We start from the raw sequence: 12,275 nt of genomic DNA, 5'->3' as shown, positions 1-12,275 counted from the left end.
TTGCAGTTCTTACAAACGTGTCGAATGAACGTGACCAGAAAACGTTCCGTTGCTAGTTCGTGCAACTCGACGTGCGAGTTTCCTTTGCTAATCTGTAATATTTCGTAAATTAAAACAATGAAATGGTATTAACCCCTTGCCGTACTTTAACGAGTCAGACTCGTGATAAACAGCTTAACAAAATCTAACAAATATGAATGTTACGCCTTTCTTTTCAGATGAAATAAAATTTGATTCGTTTGTAATCAATACTTAAATTTTCTGGTCTCTTCTACGACATTTCAGAAAGAAAATGTTACGGCATTAATCCTATCCAATAATGTGTTTTGACGTGTTTTAAGATTTCTCTTATGCTGTAAATGCGTAATGCTTTTATCGAAAATTAGCTAGCACGTTTTACGCTTTTACTACTTGTCAGTTTCAACGTTTAACGTATTCCTTTTGTTTCGCTGTCTACCTTCCTTGTTGAGATGTTTTATTTATTAAATGCAGCGTACCTCTTTTATCAAATGTTCGAATAATTAAGCGAAAGAAATTCAAGAATTTTCTTAACATTATGCTGGATGACTTCGAACAAGAAAATTTATAAAATTAATTCAACTTCCTTCAATTACACCGACGATGGTAGCGAGCATGCTGAAGATAAATTGAGCGCACAAAATATTAGTGAAACTTCTCGTGAAGTTGGGTAAACTAGAATTATTCACTGAGGAGTTGTTATTAAATGGACCTCGGATAAGAGTGAGGCAAACAAGATAGAAGTTTAGTAAACAGCGTTTCTCAAGCTGATGAATTCAAAAGGACAGTAATGATCCTTGTCCTATATCAGATAAGATCCTTGGCCTGTCTTGGCTAAAATCGATATACATATACAATGAACCACATCATTCAAAATCAAAAATATTCATATTAGACTACAGGCTTCCGGACCGATGTAAATTTAACCGTGCACTACTGTACTATACGACTCTCCCGTTACACCCTGTATAGCAGATTCGGATAATTCATTATCTGGAAAGACTATGGAATTCTGCTGACAAGGAGAGTGCACGATCTTGGGGTCACCGATGTAGTCGAAACTTTGGACACTTACAGAGTTCTGTTTACGAATATGTACCATTATATGGTCAGATAACCTGTAACTGTATACAGGGTGATTCTGGGAACCGGGACAAGTCGCTGCTCTTTTTTCACTAAAAATAGAAAGAAATAATACAGGAAAAAATTATTTTTTTTTACGTGGATGCACCGATGCCCTAAATGCAACCCAATTATTTTGTTATACCAATCATTAACCCATAAACCCGACATTAACCGATTTCGATGAAAGTTTCGGTATGAAAAATCCAGTATAAAAAAGTTGAAAATACATCATTTTAAAATTTTTTATAATTCCTATTAATTGCAATCTGAAGGAATAATATTTGTTTACTCATCCTCTAGCAAACAAGTGGGTGTAACATCTTAAAAAAATTTAAGTGGTTTGGACCAATTTTTGCAAAAGTTGTGCGATTTCTGAGAGTGTCCATTTGATATTGTCCCCGACAGTAAGTGTGCGAAGTTTCAACAAAACCGGCGACCCCAAGGTTTTTGTGCTCTTCTTGCGAGATAAGCGTCTGCCCCGCAGTCCGACGATGGGATTAGCATAGCTATCGGCGACGGGGGTCGCGTTGGTTTGAACCGTTCAGTATTCGGACTGAGGCTGAACAATTGACTTCTTTCTCGGAGGCAGGATCGCCTTGGCTGAAGGATCGAGGGCTCTCTCAAGATCGAGTGATCTCGAACTCGGACTTTCTTCTTCGGTCGAGCGAAACCGAGATTTACCGTCCCCAAGTCTGTGGAACGATAACAAAGGATTGAAACTCCGGTAGCTGTCGGGGCCGACAGTCCGTTAAAGGCCACTCGAAACAGACGGCTTTCCCGTCGATCGCGACACGCTTTCGGTTTTTTCGTTCGGTCGATATCGTATCGAAGCGCAAAGGATTTGCTGGCATCGTTGCACCGGTTGACCTTTATTCCCTGGCTACAAAGTAGGCCGAACCATAGACAGGGGCGGCTAGGTGAAAATAGAACGACGATAGAACACGATAGAACTCTCTCTCACTCACACGCTCACTCATTTTCTCCACCCCCGTTCACGTCGAAAAATTAACCGTTATACTCCTCTTTTTTTTCGCCACGAAGATGAATGGAATTTTAGTTTACGTGTTATTTTACGACGCCGCCCCCGTACTTTCCCGTTGATTAAAATGCCGCGAATGTCTCGGTCTCCCGCTGGAACCAATAACGCGGAAATTCGAGTCGCCGCGCCGAGTAGGTACTATCGTTTCGGCGAATACAGTGGGTGTACAAAGTATTCGTTCTTCTGACATCTAAAGATCTTCAAAATTGAAGAGACTATAATTTATAGTTTTTCCGAATCGGTCGATGAAAGACTGAATTTGCTTGAACGTACACTGTACAATTATAGCTGACGGTTTGCAGAATGCGATTTATTAATAAACTGCGGATTTTATAGATTTATTTCGGTACAAATGGAAAGGTCAAATACAGAGCTGTGAAGACATTTTTGTTGTGGTTCGTCGCACATGCGGATAATTGCGATTAGATAAGATCTATTTATAGTCAGCGACTTTATTAATCTGCGAAATTCCCTGTCTTGTTCGTAAATGACAGAAAGATGTGGAAGATAATAGAATGACTTTATGTTACAACACAAAACGAAACAGATAGTCAAATTAATTTTATTCACTTTGTTGTTTCATATTCAGTGTGTTCATGATTTTCATCTGCCAAGTCGTTTTGATATTTCATAAAAGTGGCGCACATCAAATTTATAAGAAAAATGTGAGATTGGTCAGAATCACAAAGAAGAGCAAAACCGTGGCTGTTCGCGATTTTTAATGCGACGAGTCTGCAATGTAAAAATACGTTCCGCGGATTTCGCAAGTTATTTTATTTTGTAGAGGGTACGAAAACATTCTCGATCCACTGTATTCTCTGCCGCGCTTCGGTTGGAATCCCGAAAAAATTGATATTCCGCGAATCTCACGCTTCAGCTCGTGGAAAATATTTTCGTGGGATCACGGCGGTGTTGCGCTCGCGGAATCGCGTAAGAGGGGAATGTAAATCGACAAGATGGAAGGTTCAAAGCGTAAAGATCACTTACGACGTTAAGACCGTTTCTTCCTGGCTGGCTTGCACATTTTAGTTCCCCGCTGCACCTGCGGACAGGAAAGATCGAATAATGTTTGAAGCGTGGTCTCGGTGTTCGACGGCCGTGAGTCAAGGTCCCCGCGGATCTATCTATAGCGTCTTCGATACACAAATTCGATTCACTGAACTTTATGACCAATATTCGCCAGATATTTCACGCGGCTGTCAAACATCGTTCCCTCCGCGCGTCTATCGGCCCGTTTCCGGCCACCATATATATCGCACGCATTTGATCTGAGCCTCGATTTACCGAATCTTCGACACCGTTTTCTAAACGTTCGCGAATCCAAGTCACAGGCACGCGTTGTTCGCCCTCGTTTGAAATCGCGACTGGCTGCGTTTGATCTCTCCGTTTCACCGAAAACAATCGAGCCGTTCAGCTCGGCGAGTAGATCATGTAACTCTTTCATCAGTATTTCTGTACCATGAACGTCGAACCTGACATTTACACAATTATTATCATATACAGTGGGTGTACATAATCACTTTTTTTCAAATTGGACAGGTTCAGTTTCGCTTGAGACGTTAGGATTAGTTTACGAGCTAATGCGCAAATAATTTTTTTTAATTAGTGAAGGTCACGATTTTTTAATTTTTACGAAACGGCTAGACGCTGCTCGACAAAAAGTGAAATATTTTGACCTACGGCACCTCTAGACACTTAAAATTTATCACACCTCGTAGCCAATGAATCGCCGAGTACATTGCCGGAAGAATTAACATGACATGCACGAACAGCAATTCTACGTAAACGTGAACTTTTTACGCCTCAGAAATTTGTTCCACAAGTGAGAGAAGCATAGTTATTATAACTAGACTGCGGAACCACCACAATTTTCTTGAAATTCTGCAAGTTCGACACAGATTTACGCAAATCAGATTTGATTTTGCCACAAAAACAGAAAGTTTGTTCGTCACAAGCCGGACAATAATCGTGCATGTAATATTTAAGCTAAGTCATCGCACTTGGTTGCTCGACTTTCGCGGCTTTGCACTTCCTTCTGTGTCAATTAAGATAACTCCGTGATAACGCGCGGGACGTCCGTGCACGATAGCGGCGTCGATAGGTGCTCGACTTTTCTTGTATGCCGACGATAAATCCAGTTACTGAATAATGGCTAGCCTTGCAGCGGCGATAAGCATTTAATTAAATGCGCTTCATTAGCCGAGAAAGTCCGAGATGGATTCGCGATCATTGTTGCGGTACCACGACGCTTGCAGTAGGCGCGCAAGAATTGTAAAGCTACGACAGCTACATGCTGCCGAATAATGCAAATTACGCTTCGTAAACGTAACAGTAGGACTTTTCAAGGAAACAGCGGTCTAGATTGATCTTTTATCTAGCTTTTGACTATTGAAAAACCCCATCTTTGCACTAGCGAGAAATGAGGCGCATCCCGCACCCTTGAAATCCTGGAAAGGAGAACATACCTTTAACCCTTAGCATTCGAGTGGTGATTCTGAGGCGCCACTAAATATTGCTGTACCATTATTACCACCCTTATATTAACTCGCCGTGTTGTTGTTGTATGCGTCAAATCTTGTAATCGAATTTTAAACCTCTTCCCATAATCCGATCTTGCTGAAATTTTGTATACACACTTGCTTCCGATGACAATAAAGGTAGAAAATAATATATATAAATTTATATATATATGTATATATATAATGCACTAAAAAGGAGAAAATCATTTTTTTCCTGGTTTTGAATTCCCCCAAAATTTTATGCAATTAGCTTAAAATTTCTTCTGCTATAAAATTAGTGTCGGGATAGATGGAAAAATTTAATATAATTTAAATAAAATCATGACATTTGTGACTATAAAAATGAAAGCGTGGAGCGCTAAACTAGATTGACGTAATCTTCGTGGGCGCTTCACGCTTTTATTTATAGTCACTAATATCATGATTTTATTTAAATTAATATTAAATTTTTATTAATCATTTACATAACTGAATTCGCTATTTTATCCTGAACCAGGAAAGAAATTATTTTCTCCTTTTTGGTGCATTTTAATATAAGCGTGGTTTTTAAAAAGTTTTTTTATATATTTTATTTAAGATATTGTTCACATTATTAGATATGTTGGTATCTAGTCAATTACTAAACGTTCAAGTTTTGCATGAGGTATTATGTCAATTTCATATCCACCAAATTAAAAAAATTATAGATTTGCGCGAATATACTTTTTCCTGATCCGACCCGCACCCAAAATTTCGAGCAGTCCTATCTGTTTCCCATTTTTCACGATGGGGAACGAGTTCGGATAGATCCTATGATAAAGTCGAGAGAGACTGGGGGATAAGATCGAGCAGGAAATGGAACGAAAAAATTACCCGATATTTCCCGAATATCCCCGAGTTGCCGAGTTTTCGGTAGCTACCCTAGCCTGCCCCCATTCAGAATAAAAGCGCTGGATCCAGCTATAAATCTTCGCAGAGGGTAAGGTCGACGCTGAACCAGGTTCTTTTCGGGACGGAGTCAGCTGACGGTGCACGGGATCGATTTCGGAGGAAAATTCTGTGTCACTTCCTGCAGAATAATAGGGCTCCCATTTTCTGAATGGCCGCCGTGCCGTGCCGGTGCACTGACCGAAACGAAATTTCTGCTGAATAATTGCTGATCGTTCGTCCTGATCTGTTTTATTCAAAGATTTACTCGCGCTGCTCAAACGCTTAGGCTCTGCACTTTTCATTGGTTAACCCCTTGCCGTATTTTAACCACTCGTGTAATGTAGACTTTAACAAAGTCTAACAAACATGAATGTTACGTCTTCCTTTCTAGATGAAATGAAATTTGATTAGTTTGTAATCAATATCTGTATTTATTAATTTTCTTTTCTCTGCTACATTTTTGGGGATAAAGACGTTTTTTGAGGATTGTAAATATTAATTAGAATTTGTGGAAGCGAGAAATATATAGAAGCAACAAGAATTCACTTGAATGTTGCGACATCACGATTATTTCAAAACCATTGTCAAACCGACTGTAGGTGATATTGTTCGGGAGATAATAAAGCTTATGCAAACGTGCAGTGAAATGTGTAATTTTAATGAGTCATCGCCTATTTCGCAGTGCACGACAACACCTTGGGACGTGTTGCCCAGAATCTGAAAAACTGCTGGAAACTTCTGAAACGAACGTTCTGGCATGAAACCCGAATTCTGTGTCGCCTGCTTCCAACTTTTCCACCTAATTTACCGAAACGAATTGCCACGGAAGCTCGGAGCAGCACAGATTGAATACTAATCGGCGAATTACTCGGATTTGCCTTGCTAAACTATCTCATAGAAAAAAAGTTAACGCTGTTTGTAGAGCAATTCGGAGGCTCGAAATAGCGGTTCGATCGGAGAGCTCGTGTTGTGCCTTAAATGGCCGTGCGAGAAGCAAGTGTTTCTATACCGTGTGTCTCTAAAGTCTCGTGCGTACTTTTCTTGATAATTATACAAATAATTTAATATGCAGTGTAGCCACAGAACTGTTTTATTTGTTTAAAGAGTAATAACGGTGACAATACGTTGCACAATCTTCTAAATCATTACTTGCTTGCTTTTTTTTAGTAATTTTTGCATATTCATATAGTATAGTAACGCTTATTCTCGTTATTAGACAGTCCGAAGGTGCTCCAGTTGGTCAAAGTGTAGAGTTTAACGATATGTAATGTGCAGTTATATATCAAATATATTTTAAAAGTACAAAAAATGTACTTTTTGTTTTTCATATCGATGGCACGATGAGTTATTTTAATTTTGATTTCTGTTCAGATATTTCTTTAGGTGGCTATAAATGTTTTAGTCTAACTACAAGTTCATTCTACCAGTTTAAATGTGATATTATGCCAGGAACATCCTGCACAATGTTGTTCCGTAATTCATGAACGACGATGGCGGAGAAGGCGGGACTCTATTGTAGCGCATTGGATATCGAGTCATGCTGGACAGGGTGTTTCCTCATTGTTCAGCGTGCATTCTTGGAGTTCACAGGAGACAAGTTGGATATAATTGGTATAATAGCTAGAGACTCTATCGAGTTCCGTAGAACAATCGACAGAAGCAACCTGTTTTATTCGTGCAGGAAATTCGCGTAACCGTGTCACGTATACTTAGGATCGCGATTGTACACGAGAAATTAAGCTGAAAACATTAGAAGTAGATTTGTCAGAAACACGAGCGTTGAATAGGATTCGCTTAACGCGTCTGTTCATGATTTATCGTTTCCACTTCTTGTATCTGCTAATGGTTGCTCATCCATTTCCGTTGTCAATTATTTCAGGAACGAGATCTTTTCTTTGTTTTCGTACAAATGCGGCGATCGACAGTCGCGCGGCTCTACGCAAAGTTCACACGGAGTTTCACAACTGTCTATTTATGATACGCTTTTGCAAGATACGCGTGAACTTGCGCTTTAATTATGTAACATTATATTTTTAGTTGGCAGTTTTTAGTAGTAATACGTGTATAAATATCACTTCTCGCTTCATTTCTTTATTTCGCCTTACTTCCTCGTTACACCGACTCTTTGAACATTTAACTAGGATATAAAATACGACAGAATTTAATACGATTTTAATTTGTTTCAGATACCGACATCTCGAGAAATGTTCCTGCACGTTTACATTACAATTTCTCACGTGGAATTTCGCTTTTATTTCGGAATTACTGTACAACAGCAGAGCGAGTTAGGTGTACAGATGCGAGGCGGCATGTAAACAGAGGCGAACGTTACGAAAATAATGCGGGCGAGCGTGGCCCGTGCCCGAGAGCTGGTCCATTGGCACGGTGCACAGCATTTCTGGCATCTTGACACTGAACGATTCCACGAGGAAGTTTGCCGGTTGACGGCGCTGCCTCGTTAAGAACGCTCCGGTTTCTGTCCGACGGCAGCCGTGTGACAAGTTGTATGTATTTCGGTCGTGAAAGCGGAAGAACATGGGATGTCGTAAGACCGCTGATAATCTGCGGGATGCACGGCGGCCACTGACTTGCCCGTAAAACCGATGATTTCCTTAATGGAGCGCATTCGTCAAAAATTGTCAAAACTCGACAAACATTCGTAGCATTGTTATTTATGCATAGACTACGGATTTTATACATTTATGGCAGAAATGGTTCGATGAGATAGAAAACGGTGGAAACATTGAATTGAATGTACAGTAACGAGCATAACTGATTCCATACACTTTCAATCAGAATAACTTTTGTATGAATCCAACAAAATAATATTGGACCATACGACTTGAATTGTTTTTGAGAAGTCAGAACAATTATTTATTTATTTATTTCCTTATTTGTGCCGTAAACCATGGTTGGTTTACATAGCATATACATTAGTAGAACACTTTACAAATAATAATGAAGTATATATCATTATATGTACAGTAAGTAGCATAACTGATTCCACACACTTTAAATCAGAATAACTTTTATATGTATAAATGGACCAAACGACTTCAATTTCTCTGTAAGGCTAGAAGAATTAGTTTAGTAAATGACATCTAATAAATAAGTTGAAAAAATGCATTCGGTCGGAATTGTGAAAAATAATACTAAAAATTGATTTTTACAACTCTTAGCTGGGCCAATAACGAAAATTAAAAAAATGTGTTTTGTCGACTGGTATAAATTATATACGCTCTGAAAATTCCATTGAAATTAGTTAATTGGTTTATGAATTATAAACGATCAAAAATGATAAAACTTGCCACTTTATGGTATTACCACTTTTATTACCACTTTTGATCGTTAATAATTCGCAAACCAATTAACCAATTTCAATGAAATTTTCAGAGCGTATATAAGCTATACCAGTTGACCAGACACATCTTTTGAATTTTCGTTATTGGCCCAGCTAAAAAAGTCCTAAAAATTAATTTTTATTATTGTTTTTCTCAATTCCGTCCAAATGCATTTTCTCAACATATTTTTTACACATGATTTATTAAACTAATTCTTCTAGCCTTACAGAGAAATTGAAGTCGTTTGGTCCATTCATAAAAAAGTTGTTCTTATTTAAAGTGTGTGGAATCAGTTATGCTCCTTACTGTAACTTCTACACATAATAAGTGACGATTAGACTGCGGATCTTCATAGATTGTACGATTTTTGTTTATTATCGATCTACAAAAGCTATTACTTAAAATTGTCTGCATCAATTGCAGAAAATAGAAACCAAATTGAATGTTACTTCCTCCCTTAATGATTTTAACAGAGGAGAAATCACATATTGGCATTTTCAAAAATCCGCAGTCTAGCTATTACCAATGAAGATTCTTATTTGCCTACAAAACTTGAAAATTGCATAAACATTCGCAGTCTAGTCATGATTCATTCAAGAATTGGTTATTACAACGCTGACATGCCAGCGAGTCGATCTTGATTATGTTTCCATAGATAGCTAACGACTGACACTTCATTTTTATTTTGTAGAACGTACATGTCGCAGCGTTGACACGTTAGCAATGGCATTACACCTAATAATCGAACAAACTGACACATGACAGAGTGGCGTGAGGTTATACACCGTGGCAATGAATTATGACAAGGTCTAACGAGTAAAATAAATTTTCTTTACTTTTCGCCGGTACTTCATGCTGGGAACAAGCAGACTATTTTTCTTCGCCTCGGCGAATGTTCGCTGTTTGGCCACTAATCATTTAATCAGCTTCCAATCATAACTGATAATCTAACATACTCGAATAGTTCGAGTACGAAATATTTCTGTCTTTTCTTCTCTTTCGTTATTTCCTTCTACTTTGTTTCTGATTACTGTTACACATGAAACCACGCTGATGACCTCGTGCGAGATTTATTGCTACTACTCAGCACACGATCTCAACAAAAACAACAGGAAAACTTTATTAATAGACTGTATACAGTTTTATATGTGAAATATAAATTGTTTACGTTCACTGCAAGAGACAGAGACCAAATATAAATGTCACTCTTTTTTCTTAATAATTTTAATTCGCTGAAGACACTATTTCACCTATTCGGTTTTATCGAATTTTATGACATAATTTTATGACAAAGGTTAAAATGCTGTTATATTATTTTCAATCTATTGAACACATTAAGAAAGTAAATAAATGTCTATTTCATTCCAGGTTGTTGTAATCCAGGTAGAAAATTTTTATTTTGCATAGAGATCCGTTGTCTGATTATCATAAATGCATAAAATCCGCTGTCTAATGATTAAACTTTGCTGAAATTGTAAAAACTGCCATCTTACGATGATCACGAGCTTGCATTTTGCTGTGCGAGAGGTACCGGATCTAGGATCGTCTAGCGTGCCGGATTTATTATAGAAAAAGCGTACTTCCTTTATTAAGTAGAAAAACCGTGTGGGATAAATGCGTGAGTGAAGGGCATAAGTGACATCCTCGATCGAAATCAGCTGCGCGTTGTTCAGGGGACATGAACGGTACCGTCGCGGACAGCGTGTATTGATTTTCGAGGGTCTAATGGAATTCAAGAATTCAATTATCCCCGGGCAACCGCGGCTGCGGTAAAAACTCTTCGCCATTTAAATAGGCCAGCAGATCTAATTAAAGTTATTGAATATCGTCTTTCCTGAAGAGGAACAGACTTCGACCTTCCGGAGGCTGACGTTGCCGCGCGCAACGCGAATAACACGGTGACATTATAATCTACAAGTGCTGCCTCGTTTCCCCAAGCTATTTCGTCTGGAACGAAAATCATCGTAATTATCAATTATTTTTGTAACGCTATCTTTTCAGGTAGAAACACGCCAGCCTTTCACCTCGTTACCGTGTGCAATCATGTTTAACCTCTTGCCGTATTTTAACGAGTATCACTCTCGTGACGAAGATTTTAAACAAAGTCTAACAACATGAATGTCACCATGTTCTTATAAACTCTCTAATAAACTAATTGTTCGAATACCAACTTTATTAATTTTCTTCTCAGCGTGCGAGACATTACAGCGCTAATATTTGTTTTTAACTTCCTCAAACAATGTTAGATTAGGATTTATATATAACGATATATACTTCATTATTATTTGTAAGGTGTTACACTAATGTATATGCTATGTAAACCAAACATGGTTTACGGCAACAATAAGTAAATAAATAAATAAATAATTGTTCTGACTTCTCAAAAACAATTCAAGTCGTACGGTCCAATATTATTTTCTTGTTTTCTGGGATGTAAACAGATAGTCTTGATGCACAAGTGTTCATATCTTAGTTAAATTCTTCTAATTAATTCCTTGTCCAACAGTTATTCTGACAAAAATGGTTAAAAATCACTCGTTTTCACCGTCGCGTCGTTATACTGGAAGCCCTCCTTAATGGGAATCACTGTATGCATATGTAGACGAAGAAAAAACGCATCGTGACCGTCACGCAGCCTGAAGCTCACGCACACGCGTGTCTGAATCGCGAATCACGACCGGTCGGTCGGCGCGGTGTGTAGCGTGTTTATGCGTCGTTATGTAACGTCTTAATCGTTTGGCCCCGACTAAAGTGAATGAAACAGTCGTTGAATAGGCGGCTGATGAACACGAACGGCTAATGAAGTGGACCGATAAAAGGCGGTCGCCGAGCTCCGCTCTCGGCAGGTTTTTAAAATATGACCAGGCATTATGTGCGAAGTAGCTGTTACACTTTCCGCACACATGACCCTAAATACAACGCAAACATTTACACTCTGATACACATAAGTGGAGCGCCGCTTGTAAAATGTTTGCACAGCCGATGAATGCCGCGTCGCTTCTCTCGAGATCACGAACTTCGGGGGAAACGAAGGACAAAATTTCTTCGCGGATTAATCGGCAAGTGGTTCAATTACTGGGCTCTGTTTATCTCTCCTTCTCACGGATCGATAATTACGTAACTTCCGGCGCAGGCTTACGAAGGACGCGTTAAACCACCGCGACATTGACCGCTCGATCGTTTAATACGCTCGGCGACGGTCACGTTACAGAAGAATGGAAATGAATGAAGGGGCCACGACCCGCATTAACTGACCGTGTTGAACAGCTCGCCGTGACTTCTGTAATCTGACTGATAACAACGTAATTTCCTTGTCAACGTTTG

General features: G+C 38.9%; 1 protein-coding gene across 5 annotated transcripts in view; it reads right to left on the bottom strand.

Annotated features, from left to right (window-relative positions):
* The window catches only part of LOC143210705 (1-phosphatidylinositol 4,5-bisphosphate phosphodiesterase), a 34,150-nt gene that overhangs the window by 17,779 nt on the left and 4,096 nt on the right, over nucleotides 1-12,275 (bottom strand). For 4 of the 5 annotated variants that reach the window (XM_076427821.1, XM_076427817.1, XM_076427820.1 and 1 more), the window contains exon 2: nucleotides 3,170-3,224. The exons of the other annotated variant lie outside the window; for it this stretch is intronic. The gene's annotated coding sequence lies outside the window, so the exon portion shown is untranslated. The remainder of the gene's footprint in view (nucleotides 1-3,169; nucleotides 3,225-12,275) is intronic. 5 annotated transcript variants of the gene reach the window in all.

The sequence above is a fragment of the Lasioglossum baleicum genome, chromosome 7, assembly GCF_051020765.1.
Source record: "Lasioglossum baleicum chromosome 7, iyLasBale1, whole genome shotgun sequence".
NCBI classification, from domain to species: domain Eukaryota; kingdom Metazoa; phylum Arthropoda; class Insecta; order Hymenoptera; family Halictidae; genus Lasioglossum; species Lasioglossum baleicum.
Note: the sequence above shows the minus strand (reverse complement) of the source record. Positions and strands in the feature narration are given on the sequence as shown.